Source organism: Chinchilla lanigera, unplaced genomic scaffold (assembly GCF_000276665.1).
Source record: "Chinchilla lanigera isolate Chin_1 unplaced genomic scaffold, ChiLan1.0 scaffold00066, whole genome shotgun sequence".
NCBI lineage: Eukaryota > Metazoa > Chordata > Mammalia > Rodentia > Chinchillidae > Chinchilla > Chinchilla lanigera.
This window is the reverse complement of record NW_004955467.1, coordinates 2,549,565-2,575,274: the sequence shown is the minus strand read 5'-3', so window position 1 is coordinate 2,575,274 and position 25,710 is coordinate 2,549,565. Positions and strand designations below refer to the sequence as shown.

Genomic DNA, 25,710 nt, shown 5'->3' with positions numbered 1-25,710 from the left:
AAGTCATTACTTGACTCTTTAACTAGTGCCAAGGAAAATGAATAATTAAGGAAACATTACTTGAAAGAAATTTATACAGTTGCTTTTAAGTTAGAACCAAATCAGAGCTCTTTAAAAATACATCATTTCCCCTTTATCTTAACATGGTATATTATGGTTGCTACTGTTTAGATTTTACCAGAAAAAAATGCTTTTAGTTTCCATTATCCTATTATAAGTCCCAAATCAAACAGAGACATGGAAGAGAGGTGAGTGGGTGAGGAGGCGGGCCCATTCTGTTTGCACAGCTTCCTTTGCATCTGGCCCAGGAGCCAATATTTAATATTGTTCATCTAGGACAGCAATTCCCCAGCACAGTCCTCTGGCTCCTGCTGAACCTCCACCTCAGTCGTTAAAAGCCTAGCTAACTGTTTAATATGTGCTACAGTTTGTTCTTTCAGTTTTTCAAGAAGACACATGTACAGATCACCCTATTTTCTCATCTGCTTCTGCATTCAGGCTGGGCAAAACTGGTTCTTGCTGGCCACAAACTTGATTGCTCACTTACTCTCCTTCTTTTTCCAGCTCTCTTCTTTCCCCTCATTTGAGCCTTCAGCCTCTCTTAGGCAAGGAGTATTAGACATAGCTGGTACTGGACCCAGCGGAACACCCGAGGTCCAGCCTTCGTCCACACACTGATCTTGATCTGTTGAAACGAGCACAGCAGGAACGATAGAACATTAAGTCCAGGCCTTGAGAACCCTGCTCAGCTGAGGGTAAAGAGTGCAGGCAACCTGGAGCTTCAGACAAGGGATGCCCACTGTGGTTCTCAGAATGTGAGGCAGTCTGAAGTCTACATGACTCCAGGTGTACAGCTGCCTGACTAGGCAAAACAACAATCAGACAACCTGGGCCCTGGGACTGACTTAGTACACAGTGCCTGTGAGATGTGCAGCATCCGAGCTTCTCTCATTTGATTTACTTGGTCCAATAAGTGGTTATGTGTTCCCTGTTCTGAGATGCGTGGCACTCCCCACAGAGCCTCTTTGTATGCTATATGAAAACTCCACTGCTTTCCTTTAGGTTATTAGCTGTCTTGTGGCCTCTCAAAATTTATATGCTGAAATGTCAACCTCAGTTTCTCATAGTGCAATCATTTTTGTAGATAAGGTCTTTAAAGAGGTGATTATGTTGAAATGAGAGCACTAGGGTGGGGCCCTGTGTGGTTAGAGTGGAGTTTCAACTTGACTGGCTTTAGGATCCATCCTGCGGATTGGTGAAACACACTTCTAGGTGTATCTGTGGTGGGGTGTGGAGACTTGGCCTTGCGGTCTGTGTCTGGTCCCTCACCCCTTCCCCTGATACTCTGCCCCTGCTCCGCCACACCTTTCCAGTGTGAAGTCTCTGCCTTGGAGCCAGCCAGCCAGGGACTGGGACAATGAGCTAAGCTAAACTTCTCCTTCTTTAAGTTCTGAGTGCTGGGTGTAGTGTCTCAGCAACAGGAAAGCTGACTAGTACACGCTCTCATCCAAGGACTGATGTCCCTAACGAAGAGGGAGAGACACCAAAATATACTTGTACAGAGAAAGGCCATAGGAAGGGTCAGAAAGAGGGAAGCTATCTGCAAACTAAAGGGAAAGGTCTTATGAAAACATAAGGCTCACTGCTTTTGTCTGGGATTTCTAGCATGGATGAGAAACTAAATTTCTGTTGTATAAGGCATTTAGTGGTGTGTTGTTGTAAAAGGGCCTTAATACACTCTCCAAAGGCAATTTCTTTGCTCTTTTCTGAAAAGTTACAGCATTAGCTTCTTAGGACTGCCAACAGCAACATCACAAACAATAGAAGTTTAAGGTCTCACAGTTTTGGAAGCCAGAAGGCCAAGATTAAGGTGTCAGTAGGGTTGGTTCCTTCTGAGGCCTTAAGGGACAGTTTGTTTCACAGCTCTCTGCTGGCTCCCAGTTCTTTGCTAGAGATCCTTCATATTCCCTTTATTTTAGATGTATCTTCCCAAACTCTGTCTTCATCTTCACCTGATTTTTTTCTGTGTGTATTTGTCTGTCCTACATCCAGATTTATCTGTTTTATAAGAATACCAGTCACATGAGATTAGGTTAGGCCTCATGACTTCATATTTCCTCTTTATTTTGTTTCATTTTGTTTTAGTTTGTATTGTTGGTGGTGGTGCTGGTGGTGGTTGGTTGGGGTTCTTTGTTATTTTGGGAGGGGAGTTGTTTATTTATTTATTTTTTGCAGTGCTAGGAATGGAGTCCAAGGCCTTGAGCATCCTCAGCAAGGATTCTACCACTGAGCTACATCCCAGTTCCATCTTTTTCTTTTACTATAACAGACCAATAAAAATTACATCTGTTTCCAAAGCACAACATAGTGTTTGATACATGTGTACATGATACAATGGCTAGATCCCAATGACATCATGTTAACACGATCATCAGTCAAATCTCTATTTTCATAGAGGTCATATTCACAGATACTTGGGGCTAGCATCTCGACATCTTTTTTGGAGACATGATTCATTCCACAGACACTACCTATAGAAATATCCTTATTTCCAGAATGCCAGACCATTATGAGTGGACAGCAGCGAGACCTTTGTCACTGCTTCCAAACCTGGTTAGGTTAGTCATTAATATTTTGAGGGTTTTTTTTTTTTTTAATCAGAGAACAGAACTTTTCTGGATCAATAAGAAAAAGGGTTTCAACTGCACTGCACCTGAGAATCTTTGCTGCAGTGCATGTACCCATGGGTAGAGCATGTCCTGGCAGTGATATCTCCACCAACAGAAGGGCTATTGCGTAAAGGGCACCATGCCTGGGTACAGCTGGAAATGGAAGGAGGAAAGACAACGAAAAGATTGGGAGTTGCAGAGATTCCTGTGTCTGTCAGTGTAGATCTACACATTTTCCATCCATGTGATTTTTGTTCTGTCGTGTTGACCTTGCACTCAGGAGAGAGAAGTGTCCAGAATGAGCCTCCACTGAGCTAACATGGTCACACGAGATGTGGGGAACAGAAAAATCAGAGATAGCAGCCGATTCTTCCGACAAGAACAAGACAACAAGTGAGGAAGAAAGACTAAGGGCGTCTTTAAAAGCCACCATGCCTTGTTTGCCTTGCCCAGAGGTGATTAATTATACAACATCACAGGAAAAGGCACATGTTTAGGAAATGCTCTTCAGTGAACTACATCCATTTGTGTTTTTATGGAGCCAATCCAGGTGATTAAGCCAGAAAGGAGGACTTGTGCAGAGAAAGAAATCTACAAAGCAGTTTCATTCTACATGCGCATTTGCTCTTTCAAAGTAAATTCAGCAGGAAATCCAAGTCACTGATGCAAACCTTAGCAGTTAATTTGTTCCCAGGGGCATATTGGGGACTATTATCCCAGAAGCCTATACATGAAAATCCCATTATTTGAAATGTATTCATTGTATTTCTGTTTAACTCTAGGCTGTACATTGAGAAGCTGAGAGTAAATAGGAAGAAAGTTGAGAATGGGAGGAAGCGCTTTTTGCTTGTTTTCTGCCAACTGGAAGGACACCAGCTTGGCAGCAGCAGTCATTATTAGAGCCTGTTTAAAATCACATGTAGAAAAAAAGCACATGTAGGAGCAAGTCATGGGCTGGTGTGTGCGTGTGTGTGTGTGTTGAATTGGTGAGTTGGGTGGTGTCAGTTCACAAAATCACTGGTCCCTCCACGGTTCTGAGGTTATCTGTTTTGAGAGAATTTATTGTTTGTGACCCTGCTGAACATCTGAAGTCTGCACAGGAAGGTGAATAGCTGCCCATTACAACTTTGCTTGAGAAAAGGAGAGTAAAATAACAACAAGGTGATTTACTTTAAAGGCATTATGGCATCATTTCCTTCTAGTCCGACCTTCCTTAATATCTTAGCAAGCTAAGTTATCTGTCCTATTCTTTTTGTTTTGTTTTGTTTTTTGGTATTGATCCACACTACGCAATCCCTACCATGCCCATGCACTGACTAATTAGCAGTTATTTTGATACTTTATCACTGGACACTCACACATCTCCCTGGCTCATTAGAGAACCCCAGTATGCCTGAGTACCTCTCAGTCACACACATACAATGCAGACTCACTTTGAGAAAGTTTCCAGCCTATTCTAATCATCTCATGGATGAGCTCTGCAGCACCAGGACAGCAGTAAACACCACACTGTTGGCCTACAGTTGCTGGACCCCCACTGTCCATCTGCTGGTAGCCCTTTGTCTAGCAGAATTAAAATTTGAGGACAGCATTGCTGTCAGTTAGCGTTCTGACTCTGTGAAGAAACACCTGTATAGAACAACTTAAACTATCAAAGGTGTGTAGACTATGGTTTTAGGGGTTTCCATCCATGGTTAGTTATCTCTAAGGCAGAAAAATCATGGTGAAGAGGGTATGGTAGAAGAAAGCTGCTCAGCCCACAGCAGCCAGGAAAGAAAGAGAGAGGAAAGGAGCACAGAGGAAGGATCTGGGGAGCAGATACGGAACCCGAGGTTCTGCTTCCAAGATCCACTAACTCCAACTAGGTCCTATCTCCTGTTTTCATTACTCCCTAATAATGCCATAAAATTACAGTCTCATTAGTGAATGACATTTGAGTCCTCACAATCCAGTCACTCCCCACAAGCCCATCACAAACCAATGAGCTTTTGGGGGAACCTGTCACACCAAACCACACCAGTTGTCCTCTCTCTTGAAAGTGTGAACTGAAGGTGCTGCATTGTGTCCCTGTCCAGTTTGGCCGAAATAATGTTCCTGGGTTTTGGGGTACTAAAGTCTTCTTCTAGAGGTGGTTTCTAGGTTCTTTCTGACCTGAACAAAGAATTGGTCAAGATAAGCACAAATGGTAATAATGTTTTACATTTATTATAGGTAGGAAAAGAAACATTCTCTGCAGAATAAGTTTAGGCTAAGAAAAAGTAGGAAAAGAAGTCCACTGTACAGCATGACAGCAGACCTTATGAAAGAACATGGTGGCCAAGAGCTTGATGGCAACTGTCCTTTTGTATCTCCCACTCTCGGGTTGGCGTTAGGTCTAGGGTATCCTGTGGAAAACCTCTTTGAGTTCTTAGGAGAAATCCATGTGCAGGGCTTTGGAACTGTTCTGTGCACATCTCCTGGTTTTTTGTAATTAACAGGTCACACCTACTTCCCAGCCAGCTTGGCAATACCCTAGTCTCCTGCCTTGGGAGCATACCCTCTTCCTCTCCTCCAAAGAGTTCCAAAAGCCTTGAATAGTTCCATGTCCTGAGCCCGCTGGAGGGTCTGACAAGCCATAGCCACCTTCTTAGTTTGTCTGTCTAGGTCAAACTTGGCCTTCTTATCTACTCTTCCTCACATCTAGAAACACAGAAAGGACACTGCCCAAGGGATCATTACGTCCTCACCAACAGCGATGTCGTCATCAACAACGATGCTGTCATCTTTTAACCAGTCTGGACCTCAAAAGAGCATTTGACTGCTTCACTTTCCTGTTATCTAGTCATTGTTAACCAGCTTCACTGGTTATTTTAGAACCACACAGACACAGGCCAAATGTTATGGGCAGTAATCAGCCCATATATTACATTGCCACGCAAAGCACCAGCTCTGGGGGATACACAAGATAAGTAAAGAGAAATCCTGGGCCACCCATTCGGGACCCCTCCTATCTCTCAGGATCTATTCCTGTTCCCCATTCCCCCACTCCTATTCCCCATCTCTTTTCTCCAATAAATTTTCCTATTCTTAAAAAAAAGAGAAATCCTAAACAACCTAAATGCCATTCCGTAAGAAAGCTGTTTTGTAAAAGATGAATGGGACACCCAAACGATGGAATAAATGCACTGATTAAAAAGGACTAATTCTATCTCTATTATTTCCCTGGATTTTTTAAGGTATATTATACTGTAGAGATGTAAATTCAAGAACAATGTAGATAGGATCATCTTATGTGTATTAAAATATCTAAAACTGTCTCAGAGAAGGGAAGTGAAAAAAAAAAAAACTTACACTGTTTTACCTGTGCAGTTTTGAAAAAGTAAAAAGATAAGCTCTCCTCCTTGGGAAGTTTCCAGTCAACAATGGATATATTTAGAAATAGTTGTTCACCAATATGATATAAATTATTAAGCTCCAGTGTTCTAGAGAAAGAGCCAGAGGTTGTCTGTGAAACCTGCGTTCAAAAGCCAGTGCTTAGTGGGGGCTTTGAAGGATTGGTAAGATTTGGAAAGATGAAAAAAAGAAGGTAAATAGATAAAGTGTGTTAGGTTTCCATTGTTGTTGGAGGAGCCATGCAAGAATAAACCAAACCCTCTTCCTTCATTTCGCCCCAAGGGTGTTGTCTACATTTTCTCCTGATGATAAAGTTATTGTCAAGGTTTGGTCTACGGCAATGAAAAAAATCTTAAGGAAACATATATGTGTGGAAGGAACAGAAATGCACATTACACGTTGGTGTCTAGTGTAATGTGTATTTCTGTTCCTTCCACAAATGTAACAACCATTGTTAATTCCTATCATCTTGTTTTGAATTCTTCTATCATTTTTATTGTTTTTTTGTTGTTTTGTTTTTGTCTTCATTGTTATTTTATTATTTTTTCTCTTTAAAATAAAAAAAGAAAGACACATTACACTTCCTAAGCAAAGTAAAACATAGTGTTCCTTTAATATAAATAAAAAATAATACAAAGGAAAGGAGAAGAAAAGCAGAAGCTGAGGTAGAATTAATATACATTTTTAATTGACTGGTGATCATTTTTTGATCATCCATTCATTCCACTAATTGCAACCACTTAATCATAAGCTCATTAATTCTGTATTAATATTGTCTTTCTACTGAAAAATAGATAGGGAATCACCTTTTTAATTGCCCTAGACTAATTCTCCCTTTGAGTTATAATGTGCTGCCTAAAGCCTCCTACTTAGGGGCCCTTCCTGATTCTAAGAACTTTTAAGTGCCTCTCAGCAGCTTCGTTGTTGGAATAAAAGCATGTGATTCCCAGTACCTCAGCTGCACACAATTAATCCCCTACCAGGATACTGCTGGATGAATGATTCAGCAACCTTTCAAAGAGCCTAACTAATCTTTATGCATAGCCGACATGTGTTACAACACAGTTAATCCAACATGCAACATCAAGAAATTAAACAGACTTATTCACAGGGGAAGAAGGTACATAAGAAAACAGAAGGCGGGGAGGAAGTAAGCATGTTCAGCAAAGAATAGAGACACTGCCTTGTAGAGCTGAAACGTTCTCCTTTACCAAGGTCAGGCAAGTCCTCAGGATTCAGATCAGCATCTCCATGCTCTATTGACATCTGCTGATTTGGGTGTCAATATTATTTTCAGAAAAAAATTCTATGGTCAGATAAGTCTGAGACAGTGGTCTAATCCAAGTTAATAGGTTTCATTACTACTACAGGACTTCTGAGAACCTTAGTTATTATTAATGGATCCCTCTCACTCTCAGTGTCCTCTGTTGGTACACAAGCTTGATAGAGTTTTCTAAACTAAGAAATTAACATTAGTAGATTACTTTAGTTAAAGACATATTTAGACTTAAGTTTTTCTACTCATGCCTTTTGTTATTATTCCACGTTCTAGTTCAAAACACCATAATGCATTTGGTCAAATGTAAATGTATATATTTAACATTTTATTTAAAAATAATCACAAATTTACAGAAAATTGCAAAAGAAAAACACACAGGTCCTATGTATGTGTTACATACATAGTTTTCCAGCAAACTATGTACTGGTTAAAACTATGTACTGTTTTCCAGCAAACTATGTACTGCTCTAACCAGTACATTTCCTGCATACTTCAGTTTTCCAAGTGGCAATATCTTGTTGGAACTACACTTTACAATATCAAAACCACGAAAATGACATTGATACAATCCACAGAGTATTAAATACATATATACAATAAAATATTTTTTAAACCTCATTCTGTCCAACAGGCAAGAAGAGTAAATACATTCCAGTAAAACAAATTCCTCTCCCTGAAGCACTGATAGTGTTAGCACTTCTCAGCCAAAGGTACTTTGTGGTCATCAGCACATGTGTTTGGTTTAGGAAATAATGACTTAAATCATCAAGTATATTTCTTGGGGAAATATACCCTAGGAAAGTGCATTATGACCCAACAGACTCTAAGAATATTGGCTTACTGCCTGGCTAGCTACATGAATGAAAACCATTTTGTGACCACTGCCTAAACTCCTAACCTAGGTCAAGAGTTTTGTGTCTAATCTCAGACACAATGTGCTGTTAGTTTGCGGTAACTGGTGTGCAAACCTGGACTAAACAATAATATTTCTTATGGCTATTGTTTGACCCTTCTTTTCCATTATAAGGTTTTTGATTATTATTACTCGGTTCTCTATTTTCTTGTTCAAAGTATTGCTCCTGAACCAAAAGTATGGATCTGATTGGACATTTGACAGAAATGCAGTTTTCGGACACGATTCAAGGTGATATGCACACAGGTGACAGTTTTGGAAGCTCTGCTTTACACTGCAGTAGTGGTTCTCCACATTAGCATGCAGCAGGGTTATCTGCAGGGAAAAGAAGACAAGCCACAAGTGACATTTTGATGCAGCCTCTCTGAAGCTGCTGTATTGATGCTGAGTTTGATAAATCTTGAAAACAAACCTTCTTTGACCTGCGAAACAGACACCCTAAGTTTGCCTTGGCCATAGTTCTCTACTCAACCTGAGTCCATCTTTGGAACTAACACAGGTCCTCAGCCATCATCCCTAAGGTTATGGAACAGGCGATACGGTCAGAGGATGGTATGCCTATTGACATGTAAGACTTTCTAAGTCACACAGCATTCACATATTGCTGTGACTACTTTTATGTAAAGTCTGTGGTCCACAGTCCTTCCAAATCAACTGAATCAGAATTTCTTGCCACACTAATTATGACCAGCAAGGAGTGTCCAGTCTGCCAGTAGAGGAGATATATTATGGGGAATCATGCATTTCCTCTGCCCTGGTGGGCTTGAAGCATATGTGTCCTGTATGGTGAAGTGAGTGTGTGCCTGAGACTAGGATCCGCAGGGATCTCCAGTTTTTGACTGGAAATAAGAATCCAAGCAATGGTCACAAAATGAGTTTTATTCATGTGAGTTGACTGCAGAGTAAGCCAGCAGCCTCGATCCTATTAAGATTGATCTTTAGTGAGCCCGTCCAACTTGGTAGAAGGAAACAGATGGCTCTGGGTGACAAGGACTACGTGTATGGCTAAACAATTTGTGGGGAATTTTTAACTCTTAAAAAAAAAGAAAGTGCACTACGTGGTATTGACAGAAACCGAAGTCTACATTTTATCTCAGCCTCTCCAACTGAATATTAAAATATGGTGAAAGGGGAGAGAAAGAAACATGTAAAACATTATTGCTTGAAGTATGACCTGTAGATTTTCAAAGCCAGTTTTTCCAGAAGCTTAACTGATTGGCACAGTCTCAAATCTCTGTAGGTAATTTATAGTCCTGGGCTAAATTGATAGCTTCGCCAAGAAGCTGCACATGCAATTCTTTTCATTTTTAATAAGAGACTTGGAACTCTTTCTGTATGGAATCCCAAGAAGTACTTAGAGAAGCATCACGCCATGGGAAAGATCCTCACTTTCATGGAGGAAGAGAAGCGTTCACTACAGGAGGCATCAGGCATTCCTCCCTTCCCTTCTTCCTGAAAGTCCCTGGGTTTCCACATCCCTGTGGTCAATGGCTGCTCTTGACAGAGAGACTTTACAGTAGTTAGTGCGCTCTGCGGGTGTATCTACTCTCTAGGAATCCCAGAGACCAGGATAAAGCCAAGACTAGCATGTCAGAGGCAGAAAAGTAACATTTTCCTTAATAAACTGAAAGATAAGTAATTTTATTTTTGAGAGGTTTTTTTTATTTTAAAGAGAAAAGAATAAAAACAAAACAAAAACAAAGGCAAAAACAAAACAATACAAAAGCTATACAAATGACACAGAATTTCAAAAGAAGATGATAGGAAATCAACAATGGTTGTTGTATTAACTATTGTTATCTTCAAAGCAGTTGCTCAGATTACCAGATACAGGTATGCAGGATTGATCAAACAATTAAACATTAACTGTCCCTTTCAATAAGCCAGTAGAAATTAGTACAATTATCTTAGCTATCTTGTGTATTTTAGAGAAGAGCTTGCTGGAGAAGCAGGTTGTGCTCTGTTTAGTCCGTTCTGCTTTGTTTTTTAATGCCTTAATAATGTCCTCAAGAGTAATTTTGATCCTTAGACAATATCCTTAGGTTCTTTTTGGCTTCTCTTCTTTGTGGGTTTCCTGAATCATCACAAACTTAATCACTGATTTAAATGACTGTGACTCATTTTGCTATTATTTGAGATATCTCAGGATACAAACTCTCCACTCTGGCTAGATTGCATGTGTACAACATGGTCATGGACTCTTGTCATTGCTGCAGACAAGGGGGGTTTTCAGACAGTTAAAAGGTAATGGTATCAGTGCTAAGATCAAATTTACATAGGCCCCTTCTGGTTCCTGGTCAGGGAAACAAGCATGTCACATCCTGGGGATGAGTACTGCTGTGCTGCTGTCCAAGCAGCCCACTGGGATCTTAAAATCAGCCCCAATAAAAAAAAATTACAGGGACAAAGAATAATGAAAGAAAGCCACTTTATTTGTAAAGAGAAAGAAGATGGGGGAAAGGGGAAGATAGATAACTACCCTGATAGAAAGAATCAGGGGACTCTGGAAAGATGGAGGATTCATAGACTCTTTGTTCTCCACTACTTTTATCGGGGGTCAGGGACACTACACCTCACAACCAGAACTTACCGTGACTGGGTTAGCTTCCAGGTCCCTCTGCCTATGTCATCTCTTCTGATGTTCTCTGTGCAGCTTCTTTCTGTTCGTTTGTTTACTTGTCCTTGACCTACTTTTTAGTGCCTCATCTTTGGGGTGGGTGGCAAGTTGATAAGGAGGAAACTTATCCTGCTGTCCAAGCAGCCCACTGGGATCTTAAAATCAGCCTCAATAAAAAAATTACAGGGACAAAGAATAATGAAAGAAAGCCACTTTATTTGTAAATTTCAACCATAAACTCTGGTTATCCTAGAGTTGGTAAGGGGACCTGTGGATGTCTATTGTACTGTACAATTATATGATGAATGTACTGACCCTAGAGTGAATATTAGTTCCTAAGAGCTTTCCCCAAAGTTAATCAGCTCCCCTCCCGCTTCTGCTTCCCTGGCTTATCTATTGCAGGTGGGGAAGGACAGCTATTTTGATGTCTTGCTTCATGTATTTGGCCTTCTCTGTACTCTGCCTGTCAGTTTTTCCCTCCTCTGAGGAGCTATGAGGCCACCTGTGCTATCTTGGTGTCTTCTCTATATCTGGTTTCTCTCTTTCTCAGTCCCCATCCTTGACCCACTTCCCAGGGAAAGTTTAAACTCCTTACAGTCAGAGTTAGCTGGAAAACCACGAGGCCCTCACCCTACACTATCTTCCTGCCTGCAGGGCTCCTTTCCCTACAACGGGATGCTGATGAAACACAGAGATCTAAGATAACCAGGAAGGTCTTTCAGGTGTAGTCTTACAAATAACGATGAGGCACCTCGGAAATCAGGAAGACAGAATATGCCAGAGAAGGGCAGAGCCTCTGCAAAGTTAAAGAAAGAGAAAAGGCTTAACTTGTTCACAGACAAGCGCCCAATGTGCCTGGAGAAGAGGGCATGTGAAAAGTTGGCAGGTAAAGAGAGGCAGATGTGCAAGAGACAATTTAAACGCAAAGGGCACTGCGTGTAGAGCTAAAGAGTATGGATCTCATCACAAGGCCTCCGAAGCCCTGAAAGCATTTGATAGCACCAGAGTCACCCTTCAACTCCACAAGCAGTTTGGAGATGTACTGATGCAAGTGGCACTGGGGACAAAGGAGCAGCAGGAGGGTCCTCATGTCAGTCCAGAATGAAGGACAGTGACTAAGGAGGGAGGGGATGATGGGATGAGTGCGAATTCCTGGGACATTTATTTTAAGGTTGGGTTAGCCAGGCCCTCCCCTGTCTGCTTAGCCCAAGTTCCTGCTTACCAAGGAATGGGCCCAATGAGGCAGGAACCCCAGTGGGATGCCGGCTTTGGGGTTGGCAATCTAACTCAGATTGGCCCCCTCCTTCAGGCATTCCAGGGTAAGCCATATCCCCTCTCCTTGAGGCATCTGGCCACAGTGCTGGCTTGAGGTCAAGTTTTCTATAAACCAGGAAAACACAAGCTATTTGCTCGTTCTGACGATGGCAGTAACTCCCACAGGTCTTACCTCAGTGGGGTGGAAGAGAGCAGGGAAAAGACTCAGCCTCAGCAACCTCCAGGGTGTTGGACATTTCTCCTCAAAGGGCTTAGAATTTAATCCCCTGCCCTTGTGCTACAGAGCCTCCAAAGACTAGCCTTTCAGTCCAGCAATCCTCACCATCCTAAGCAAGAAGACTTCGGGGCATCTGTAGAACAGCTGTTCCAAGTCAAATCCTATAAGCTCAGAGGGACATGTGCTGTTCATCAGCAACGTGTGTTTTCCAGACAGCCATGCTCAGCCCTGCTCCCCCCCTGCCCACCACTCCTAGCACCACCCATGTGTAGACAAGTGTTCCAGGACCAGCAGGAGATTGTAACAGAAATAAAAGACACAGTCCTCATCCTCAAAAACGTATCATCTAGTTGGGAGAAGTAGAACATTCACAGATGTACAAGATGGCTTAAAACACATTTACAAAGAAACATAACCAGAAGCATAAGTGGAGAAAACCACTTCCTGAGTAGAAACGCACCATCACAGCATGCACACAGAGCACACATGCAAAGGAAACTTCCCCCTCTGACTCAAGCACTGGTTTTTGTTTAGAGTCTACCTTGGTCTAGAAAAATTTTCAGGAAATTGACAAGAATACATTTATGGAAATAAAAACTAGAAATTAAAAAAAGGAAACTAGAACCAAGGAAAATAATGGCACAAAAAAAGCTAAATATAAACCAACCCATGTTTTAAGATGATGCTTCAGATTCAGATCTTCTTCTGTTTGAGAAACATAAAAGTACAATTTGTTATGTAATTCTCATGATCTGGCATTGAGAGGCAATGAAGTCCAAATATTTGGTTGATCAAAGAGTAACCCTTGGAACATCAGCCTTCACATCAAGGGAAAGCAAGCTGGATATGAAAAATTCAGGCCAATTCCAGATCTTCTGCAGCAGTTCAGACCTAAAATGTCTCCCAGAAGTCTCCTGTGTCTGGAAGGTGATTGTGCTGCAGGAATGCTGTGCTGATCCACGAGTGGATTCATCCACTGATGGGTTCAGTAGCTAAGTGGGCTGTTGGGAGGTGGGGCCTGGATGGAAGTGGTTCACTGGTACTGTGATCTGGAAGGGTAGATTCTCGTCTTCAGCTCCCCTCTTTTCTATCCCTGCCTTCTGACTTCCCTGGGTTGGGCAGCTTCCCTCCACCAGACCCTTCTGCCACGGCCATTTATGCCTTGGCACCCCATGGACTGAATCCTCCAAACTATAAGCAAAATAATGCATCAGGTGCCAAGTATTTTGTCTCAGAAACAAGAAAGCACAGAAAAATGACAAGTGCACCTAGTAAACAAAAATCTTTTTAGTGAAGAGCCCATCCTGTGCACATCAATGTCTGAGAAGCAGTGTTCTAAAAGTCATCCCATACCTGGAATTTCATATAGGAGATCTTGAGTGATAAAAAAGACAAGCTATCCACAGGACTTTTTATAGCAAATGTAGCAAAAAACTGAATATGTCTGTTTCTTACAGTTTTCGAAATGACAAAGATACAATAATAAAATTAACCTAATGCAGAGTTAGACATGACACCAAAAGCACAATTCATAAAAGCAAAATGTGGGTAAATTGGCATTCTTCAAAATTTAAAAGTTTTACTCTATAAAGTCCCTGCTAAGAGGATGAAAGACATCCTACAGTCTGGAATAACACCTTTCTAAACAATATCTCTAACAAAAGACTGGTACCTAGACTATATAAAGAATCCTTAGAACTCACCAGTAAAACCTGAGTTCAATTTCCAGAACCAAAAAGAAAAACGGCAAAAGATACCAACAATTATTCACCAAAGGAGCGATACAGATGGCAAATAAATAAGCACATGAAAAGATGTGTAACCTCATAATCTATCGAGGAAATATAAATTAAAACCACGATGATATAACGCTACACAGTCACCAAAAAAACTAACATAAAAAAGCAGTGATTATGCCGAACAAATGCCTGGAGGATGTACAAAACATCCCCATTGCTAGTAGGAATGAAAAAGTGTTGCAGCCACTGTGGGAAATAGTTTGATGGCTTCTTATCAAAGTTAACATGCAACTATGGTACAACGCAGCCTCATTGCTGGGCATGTGTCCCAGAAAAATGAACACTTACATTCACACAAGAATTTGTACACAAAATGTTCATAGCAGCTTTATTCATAGTTGTCAAAAAGTGGAAACAACCTAAATGTCCCTTACTTGGGGAATGGCTAAATAAACTCTAGTATTTGTACAATGTGAAACTATTTAGCAAAGAAAGGGGGGTGCTATTGATACACACAAAAACTTGGATAAATCTCAAGCATATGTTATGATTTCGATCCAGAATGTCTCAACACTCTCATATGCTCATAAGTGGGGCTGTTGGAAGACAGTTTTATCATGAGGACTCTAATCTCATCTGCAGATTCCCTCACTGATGGACTCACAGTTTGACAGCATTATTGGGAGATGATGGAAATTTTTGACAATAGGGTTCTAGGTAAAGGGAGTGGACCATGGGGACCTAACGTTGGAGACTTTATGCCCACTCATTCTTTTCCTTCTGGCTCTTTTCCTTTCTTTCTGCTTCTTGTATGCCACAGAGAAAGCAGCTTTCCTCTGTCACTCCCTTCCACCATGTGGTTTCTACTTTGTCACAGGCCAGACAGCACTGGAGCTAACTGACATGGACAGAAACCTCAAACTCTGAGGCAAAACGAACCTTTCCTCCTTTCAGTAGTTTTTCCTCAAGTATTTTGATACAGAGATGAAAAGTCAACACAGGAATAATACTCAGTGATAGAAGTTAATCCCAAAAATTACATCCTATTTGTTTCCATGTTCTATATTAACATTCTCAAAAGGACTAAACTATATAGATGGAGAACACATTTGTGGATGTGACTATAAAGAGATAGCACAAGGCAGTTCCTTTGTAGTGATGGTCACACACACACACACACACAAACTGATCTCACATAAAAACTGGTGAAAGCTAAATAAGATCTTTAGTGTAATTAGCAGTACCATATCAAAGTTAAATTTCTGGTTTGCTTCTGCACTGTAGTCATAACTTTCTATGACATTTTTGCAATTTCCTGTGAGTTCATAATTATTTCAAAATTAAATTATCCCCCCCCCAAAAAAAAACTGAGTGTAAAATTATTTAGGTCAAAAACCAAGATAATATGATTTTAAGCCACCGCTGTGTTTGTATACCAGCTCTGAGGAGAAACAACAGTGAACTTTCTTGATTCTTAGCCTCTGCCAATGTCCATGACGCCAGTATTCCCAATGGTCAATGGCTGGCTAATCTAAGGATACCACTGGGACAAACACTGGTTCTCGGCACTTCTGAGTATGAAACAACTGGCTCTCAGAATCTGATACAACCCATACCTAGAGTACCTCAGCCATGTGACTAGCAGATATGATCCTTGGACCACCTGCATCAAACACACTGGTAGAATTGTTAGAATTTATATTCCTGAGCTCCAAAATAGAACTACTGAATCAGAATCCTAAAATGAATGTGCATATATAACAAGTTCTTGAGATTATCTTTGTAATCATCAAAAGTTGATACCACCAATCTGCAGAGCAGGTGGCAAGCATAGCTTCCCAACAACACTGCTATAAGAAGTGTCAAGAACTAGCTAGAGCAGAAAACCACTTTCCGCTAAATTCAGAGAAGGAGAAAGAGACTTGAAATTCAGCCTGAGATTTTGTCACCAGCTAGTAAAAGGAGGGAATCAAAGGCTGGCTGTTCTGGAGGTTGCTGAAGCTCAATTCCTCTGAACCCCTAAAAATAATCATCACCCTTTCAGAAATGAAATCCACCTCCAACAAGAGCTTCACTGCTCTATTTAATCCCGCTAAGAAAAACTAGAGTTAGATTAAAATGTTACTGACAAAATCATCTAATATTTCTTTTCATTGTTTTTATTTTTTAATTGGAATAATTATATATATTTATGGAGTACAATATGATGATTTGATCTATGTATACATTTTAGAAAGAGTCAAGCAAGCTAACTGACATATCTATCACCTCACTGATTTGTCATTTTTTTGTGGTGAGAATGTTACATATCTATGTTAGCAATATACAATACATTATTTAAATATGCAACATAAATCTCTCTGTATATCTATAGTTTTATATCTTTAGAGTTTACTTATGAAAATATGATATAATTTAAATATCTTATTTTTAAACACCACGTGTGTAGCATCTCTTTGGAATTTATTTATGCAAAGAAATACTACACACACTCTCTTAGTCACTTTCTCATTACTGGGACAAAATATAAGACACCTACAACTCTTAAAGAAGAAGAGGTTTGCATTTGGCTCATGGATTTAGAGAATTCAGTCAATGGTCAGCTAGCTGCAAGGCAAGAAAGGAATGGTGAAAGGCCCTGGTGAAGGAAAGTTGTTCACATCATGGCAGCTGGAAAGCAGAAAGCAAAATGAGAAACAAGGGAAGGAGGTGCATGCTTCCAGGTCACACCCCAAGCAACTCATCTCCACTCAGGCCCCACCTTCACAGAAAGTTAGTTGTGAATGCGTCAGTGGATGAATTCACTAGTCACTATAGTACCCTTATGATTCAATCACCTTCCAAAAACCCCACCTCTGAACACATGAGGCTTCTGGGGGGACATTTTAGATCTAAACCATGACACATATATTAGTAATGTGTTGAAATTTGAAATACATAACTATATACCATGCAATAAAATAGATGACAAAAACAATTCTGAAACCTAACTGAAACATTGAACTCAATGATCAACATCCTCCCTGTTCCCATCTTCTTGCCCCAGTCTCTGGTAGCCACCATTCTACTTTCTAACATTTACTTCTTCACCTTAGTTCTAATTTAGTGGTTTCTAACTTTGGATGCATTTGAAGTCACCTGAAAAGCTTTTAAAAGTACTGTACTGAGCTTGGCCCAGCTCTAGTGGTTCCGATTTCACTGTTGTGGGATGTGACTAAAGCAATAGGATCTGAAACTCCCTCAGTGATTGTAATTTGCTGCCAGAGCTTAGAATCACGGTCCACTTTGCACTACTTTGTGCATGCAAAATACATAGAGTGCATTCAATCTCCATTACCTCCCCCAAAACAAGAAAGAAATTTTAAATAAATTTATATGATGAGAAGTCACTCCCACCCTAGTTCATCACCCCAGTTCTATCCACATACATACCTACATACTCAGATATTTTCTTCCAGAATTTATATGCAAATTCTTTTTGTGTGTGTGTGTTTTTTTTTCTAGTACTGGGAATCAAACTCACTACCTTGCGCTTGCCAGGCAGGTGCTGTGCCACTGAGCTAAATCCCCAGCCCCTATATGCAAATTCTATATCTGTAAATACGTGTGTAAGATGTTTATACCTATATAAGTAAATTCCAAGAACACAATGTAAAGCCATAGTATTGATATGATATATAACATATAACACAAAACCCTAATATAGATATGAATATATAATATATTATATAAATAATAGATACAAATAAATATATGCATAATATATTCATATTTATATAAATATATTTCAAGGAGACAATATAAGCTATAGATATGCATAGATATATTATCTATGGATATTTATATACCTGCACATACGTGTATTTACAGTTTTTTGTTTGTTTGTTTTTTTTTTTTTTTGGTTTTTTTTGGTTTTTCTCCGGTACTGGGGACTGAACTCACGACCTTGCGCTTGCCAGGCAGGTGCTTTGCCGCTGAGCTAAATCCCCAGCCCCTACGGTTTTATATTGTCTCCTTAGAATTTATATATAGAATTACTTTTAGTGATGAAGATATGATCTTAGGGCATTATGAATGCTAGGAATGCATGCTATCATTAACCTCTACCCTCAGCCAGAATTTATTGTTTTTTAATAGCTAAACAATGAATTTATGGGGTTTTTTCTTATACTTGCTTGAATTTTGTTCACCTAGCCATAGGCAGATACTGTTGCTTAATCAGTCATAGCTAAACAAATGTGATCACAGTGCAGAGAACAGGAGCATGGTACTCCATCAGCAAATACCATATTAGTGTGTGTGTGTGTGTGTGTGTGTGTGTGTGTGTGTAATGTGTATACATGTGTATGTGCAGTTTGGCCACCCTAGTTCTTGAAGCCACTGATAAAACTCAGTTTTTGAGTATGTTATTCAGCTTCTTGTCACTACAGTGAAATACCTAAGGAAATTAAGTTAATAAAGAGAAAAGATTTATTTAGCTCACGTTTCAAGGTTAAAGGTTCAAATAGCATAACACAAGCTCAGTGAGTGCACCACTGGCTGTGCCAACACATGGTGCATGGTGAGGGCAATGGCAGCTGTGTCTACAACAGCAAGAGATTACATCAAACTTGGAGCAGAGAGATAGAGAAGAGGTGGGGCCGTCGTCAGGCTTTTATAACATCCATGTCTGGAGAACTCTGTTCCCAGGGCACACTCCCAAAGACCAACAACCTCCCACTCAGCCCCACCTCTGAAAGATTTCCCACCTCCCATTAACACCAGCCTAAGGATCAAGGCCCTAACATACGGGCTTTTGGGGAACATTCAACATCCAAACCATGGCACTGAGCCTAGAATCAGAGGAATAAATCCTGAAATTCCATACTCACGCATCCATCTGAAAAGACACTTAAAAATATCTACCCCACCATAAATCCCTAGGACAATCCATTGGTTTTGCCCACACCTTTATACTATTTCTTCATAGTGATCTGAAGAAAATATTAACCTAAGTCAATCTTTATTCTTCTTGAGTCCCAAGCAAGAAACAGAAACATCAGAGGACACACGTTAGGCCAGTTATTGTCCCCAAACAAGTCTTGTAAAACCTGCATTGTATCAGGTTTTTTCTCAGATTGAAGCCAATCAGCATTTCCCAAATTGAAAACTTTCACATAGAAATAGAGGTTTCTGGCTTCAACTTGTACCAAAAATTCATGCTCCCCATGGCAAGCCTGGTGTGGGTCTGGATATACCCACGTGCCTCATGTGGATTACTTGCTACCCAGTGCCCCGCTACCCAGCAGCCACCCCTTTCACTCAGGGCTTCACCTAGTCTGATACACCTATTTCTCTTCCTGCCTGACACACTGTCAACCTCTGAGTGTCCTCCATTCCTCATGGGAATTTTCACTGTGTGATTGACTTTCTCAGTGCTTGAGTAGTATAAAAGCCAATAGGGCAGCATAAACCAGGCATAAACCAGTTCTGCCTCTTTTCAAACTCTTGCTCCTATCAATACTGATCCCACAATCCTATTCTAAGTTCTTCCACATTTACCACATCCAGAGGGTCAAATCCCTTTTGCAGTGACAAACTCCAATTGCTGAAGCAGTTTAAAATTTACTTTGAGGATGCTGACATGTGCCACTCTGCGCTGATTTAGCACCAGGCCTTGGCATCTAATGGCCTTTAGTGATTAATACCAGTCATTTGTTCAAAGTTAACAGCCCCAGAGTGACAGCTATAGATAAATTAACAACATTAGAAAAACACTAAAGCCAGCATTTATGGAGTGAATCATTGAGGAATATGATAGCTGTATAGATTGACTCGGCTTAGAACACGCTATTAATGAATTTTATATGTTGAAGTCATTTTTACCCAGTACCTTTTTAATTGTTCTGAAGTTGTTCGTATTTATCTTGATTAAAACACAAGCCAACTCCCAGAGACATTAATGGGTTTTATGTGCTTAGAAGTGAATATTAGAAGCAGATGGAGGAAGTGAGTGGGGGTGGGGAGAGAGGGCTGGGCATTGTATTTCCATCCGAGCAGCTCCTCCACAATGAATCCAAGGTGTTGAGTAATAGGCTGGTATAAATTAAGGAACTGTTTACCTCATAATGTCTGCCAAAGAAACGTAGCCAAATTTGGGCTTTGTGTTTTCTCTACTCATTCCTGCACCTTGTTTAGAAGACATGGTGCAGATCGCCTTGAACTCTGCTCCTGATGTTTAGGCCATTTATAAACAGTACCGTCTTTTGGGACTTGGTTATCTTAGCATGAATTATTTAACTTGCCCCTGTGCGGGACAACAGAGAGCAAAGGTCTCATTTCAGAAGACCAAATGTTAACCGATTCCATTCATTTGGGATAAAGCAATAACACCACTTAGAAAGCCGTAAAGATGGGAAGAGCCCAATTCCCACATTTCATGGATGAGGAAATTGTGACCAGAGAGGCTAAACACGCCACTTCAGAAAGGTGGGGGAGTAGGGTCAGACTCAGCATCTGAGGGGTCTTTCCTTCCTCATACCCCACCATCCTCTACCTCATAAAAAAGAGGAGGCAGAATTAACTTTATGGCAACCACTTGGGAGTAACTGAGTACAGAAAGATGAAACAATAAAACATGTATTTTATGAGCAAGTTGTGGTGCTCTGCATATGCTCCCTTGCAATGCATCTTCCAGAATGGAGACCAGTTCATGTAATGAGTGCCAGCCATGGATTCCCTAGAACATGTCTGAACTGGTCATCTGGAGAAGCACAAATTCCAGGTTATCCCTTTTTATTCCATTACCAATGGCCACCTTTGGTCTGAGAAAAAAAGTTAATGCTGGAACTGCTAAAACAAAAAAAAAAAAAAGAAAGCCAATGTCTTGCTTCTCAGATTACAAATTACAAATGCTGCACAGTGCACCTTGTACCGCTGACGTGCTCCGAGACACTGAGGGCACACTGTCAGGATCTATTTCTCCATATGCAGCCACGTAGGACTGAACCTAGGCGGTCGTTATGTGGCTGAGTACACACAGGCAATGGACTACCCATGGGTTTTTCTGCCAGTTGTGATAGGAGAGGGCAGTAAAAGCTGAGCCACTGGGAAGTGTGGAGGAGATTCTTGTAACAAAGAATTTGACCGAAGAAACACATTGCATTAGCGTAGGCTGGAAGAATAACCAGATCGCCAGTACTGTTTACATCAGGATATGACAGAGGTTCCTACGTTTCGTGTGAGGCATGACTTATCATTAGTGCCACTGAGCAAAGAATAATACAAAAATTGCAGAGGGGAAGCCGGAACACTTCCTACCCCTCCACTCTATAGCTGCCACTGGGGGATTTCAGGGCTCACTTCCACACCTCCCAGTAAAATGAGTGAGCACCACAAGACACTGGCTGAGCCTCCAGAAGCTTTACTACATGCAAACAAGCATTTCCTCCTCACCAAGTGTGCTGGTTTGGGGGTTATTTTTGCAAGGGAGAACAATATAATATAGGACACATATTTTATATGATTATTTATAATAGTCACCCAAAGAATCATATATAAGAGAGAGCAGGAAATCTGTCCACACACTAAGACCAAGGAATCCGGCTGAGGACCTGGATCCCACAGTAATGCCCTGCATGAACCCAGCTGAAGACCTAGAGCTCATAACAATGCCTCCCACGAGAGCAACTGGAGGCCCAGAGCCCATAGCAACATCTCATAAAGGCCTGTTTCACAGATCTAAGCTGGCAAGTCCCAAATGTCAGTGGTAGAATCTAGGAAGTCTGTGCCAGCAGGATGAAGGATCTGTGCTAGCAGGCTGAGGGAACTACAATGGAGCCAGGAAGTGAAGTGCAAAGAACCAGAGCTCCCCTGAAAGGTACCACAGCCACCCTCAGCAACAGTGAGGTCCCGAGCTCCTACCATGGTGAAGACAGCTGAGTTCCCATCAGGAAAGCCAGCGCAGCAAACTTCTCCAGGAGACTGGCAGTGTACCATCCTCCCCTCTGGAGCCAGGAAGCGATGCTCAAAGTGAGGACAAGAGCTCCCCACCAAGTGAACCAAAGTTATTCTTAGTGCCAATAAGGTCCCAAGCTCCTTGGAGGATGAAAACAGCCAAGTTCATCAGGAAAGCCAGCATGACAAGCTCCTCCAAAAACACCCAACAGCTCCTTATAGCTTCTACCAGCTCCCAACAGTCTTTTCTCAGCTCCCAACAGCCTCACTTCTCCACTCTCCCACTCAAGCTGCTGACAGTAATCCCCAGGTGGGCCTCCCACACCCAGCACCATGTTACTCAGTTCAGCTGGGTGTTACAAGTTGACCACCAGTTGTCGATCCACCACACCAAGCAAAGTCACACACAGGAGCACTGGGCAGGCTGAAGTAGACAACAGATCAGAAGTCAGGCTGCTCAGAAAGCCACAACTGAACACTTGTATAGGGTTCAGTTAAGCTGAGTTTGGCCTAAGGATGCCTGAGGACCTTGAGTTCCCTCTTACGGAACTGCAACCTAACAGTACGTGAACAAATTTAAAACCTAATTTAGGATTACAGTTGAGTCAGCTTCTGTCAACCTACAAGGGATACCAGTGCTTTTGTGGGTCCCAAAGTCCACGGATGCTCTAGTTTTTATAGAAAATGGTTGAATCTTTGCATCAGTCTTTACATAATATCTAATTACAACCTCTCATATACAGTTAACCCTTTGCATTCTCAGGTTCCACATCCACAAATTCAACCAACCACAAAAGATTGAAGAAACTTTTTAAGAAACTCTGCATCTGATTTCTGAGGTTCAATCTATAGGAAAAAAAATACACAAAAAGCAAAACAAACAAATAGTCAAAAAATCCCTGCCTCTATACTGAATATATACAGGCTATTTTTCTCATTATTACTTTCTATGCAATACAGTATAACAGCTATCCACACAGCATTTACATTGTATGAGATATTATAAGTAATCTAGAAGTGATTTAAAATATGCAGGAAGACATGTAGATTATATGCAAATGTTATACCATTTATAAGAGGACTTAAGCATCACATGATTTTGTTTTCCTAATGGTTAACTGGAACCAATCCTCCACAGATACTATGGGATGGCTGTAGCTTTAAATCATCTCTAGATTACTTACAATACCTAACATAATGTAAATAGTATGTAAATAGTTGTTATCTTAGAGGGAAAATATCTGCAGATGTTCAGTACAGATGCATTTTTTTTCAATATTTTAGGTCCATGTTTGGCAGTGTCTGTGGATGTAGGATCCATGCACACAGAACTAGATATAAATTTTTTGAAACAAGCTGAGCCTCAGCCAATCACAGCAGCTGAGCTCCGGCCAATCAAAGGCTGCCAGCTGATTAGACTATGCCCCCATATGGCAAAGCCCGGTGTGTACAATCAAGCTGTCTCTGTAGCCCTGCTCTCTTTCCATACACAACGGCCTGCCCATTTGCAGAGCTCAGCTTTTTAAACCTCTCTGGGGTCTGAGTGCAACCTGATTCACAAAGTTGATCTTCCAGGTAAACACTATTAAACAGAATGTGCTCAAAGTTTTCTTTCAGCTGTCGCTACACTGCCTTTTCAAACACTAGGTGGCGAACCCAGGATCCTCATCAACATGTCATGGGCCAAAAAGGAACACCAGTGTGTGGCTTCTCACACTAAAACACCACGGTTGCTGAAGAAAGAAAAAAGGAAAGGAGTCCTTGGACATAGAAGGGGTGGGAAGTTCCTCTGCCCTCAGGCATCCTTCCACCCCAGGAGCACCCCTGAGAATCCTGAGGAAGGAAGTGGAACAGAGCAGGCAGGTACTTACAGCAAACAGCGAGCCTGAAGACCCGCAGGGGAGCCAACCTCCCCTGGGTAGAGGCAGATGCTTAACTGGTGAAAAATAACAAAAAAAGCTTCAGTGTCAGAAACAAGTGAGCCTCAGCCTTGAATGCTCCCCACAAAAGTATAAAGCTAACTGCCAGAAAGTATAAAAAGGTCAAGAAGGAGAAAAAAGGGGATCAAATACTTAAAGAAATTAGTGGGTGAAGACTGAAAATCAAAACAACTGCAGGAGGTTAAGCGAATGGGTGAACTTTTATTAAATGAGTGATCAAAACTAAGAAACACACAGGTATGCTAAGGGAACCTACAGAGGGGAGTTCCACAACCTCTGGGGACCAGGAAAGTCACATTCATATTTAGGCCAAATTACTACAAGCCCTAGGGCCCATACACTATATCACCAGGAATTTCCCTCTCCACATATGTTTAGTGTTTTCCAGGGAGGTTGGTATTAAAAATCACTCTCTTGCCTTGTAAATATATCACTTGTACATGTTCCCTTGTTTGTGGTCTGAGTTCTCTCATTAAATTGCAAACTCTATGATGTAGTGGATCTCCTTTGCTTGTCCTATGTTCCTGGGCCTGTGAAGACAGTACTGAGCTCAGCAAGTTCTTGGGAAATGAGTTATTGAATGAAGGAACAATCGCTCACATGCTGCTGCCTGAGGCTCCCACCTCTGCGGCACCAGCATCCACTTGAAGCACTGCTGATGATCCTGTGGCATCAAACCTTTCAACAGGGTAGCCAGTGCTGAATCTTGGGTCCTCACTTGCTTGGCTGGGAGCTACATGGTCCTATCTGTACCAGACGGCCCATCTGTACTGCTGAGTCCAGTTTCATTGACCAGTCTATAACTAGCCTCAGTGTTTTTAGGCCATTGTTCCTTCACTTGATCTAGCCTTGGAGAGCCCTACCCTAAATCATGCAATATATGTTTATAATTTAAGTGTGGTACAGATGATAGGTTTTATTTCCCTTCATGGAAGAAGATACAGATCCCCACAAACAAGTGGATGGAGGCACAGAATGAATGGACACGGCCTTCTCTAGGTTCCACTGACTTCTAAGACTTAAAGGAAAATGGAAAGAGTAAGGTGAGGTAATAGTTGACCCCGCCCACTAAAAACACACGAGTCCCAGCACCCACCTAGGTCAACCATAATAGATGTTTTGTGATAGTAAAGCCAAGACTTCTGGATTTCTGTCCAGAGCAGACTGTAGCAATCAGAAACAGTTCTCTGAGAGAAACAGTGGCTACATTGCCTTAAAAACCACTCAAGCACAGTGTTAGAACAGAAAGAACATGGGTAGGACTGGCGTGCTCTGGACACCAGGCGGCAGGAGGACAGGAAGCATCACATCCAACATCATATCACATCGCTCATTTCCACATTCTTTAATGACCTGAGTCATAGAAAAAAGGCCTCACCCCTTTGCAGTAAAATGTTCCAGTGAAAATATGCATTTTCAGTTGTAGTTCTCTCCCTAACCCATCCAAAAGGATATGCTTCAAGACTCTCAGTGAATGGCTGAAACCACAGAAAGTACAGAACCCTATCTACAAACACTGAGATGATCCCAAGCCGGTTTTTTATAACCAAAATGGCTAAACATTTTTAGTCCAGTAGTGTTTACACAGCAGGGATACCCCGGACAAAGGGATGATTTACACAGTGGGCAAGAGATGATTGTCATCGTGCTACTTGGAACAGCATGCAATTTAAAGCTTATGAACTGCTTATGTCAGAGAATTTTCATATAACATTTTTAGGCTGCAACTGACTGCAGGTAACTAAAACCTCAAA

The 25,710-nt window shown here is 41.2% G+C and overlaps 1 pseudogene; it reads left to right on the top strand.

The window, feature by feature from the left end:
* Positions 1 to 2,988: 2,988 nt before the first annotated feature.
* Positions 2,989 to 25,710, top strand: part of LOC102030512 — a 101,634-nt pseudogene continuing 78,912 nt past the window's right edge.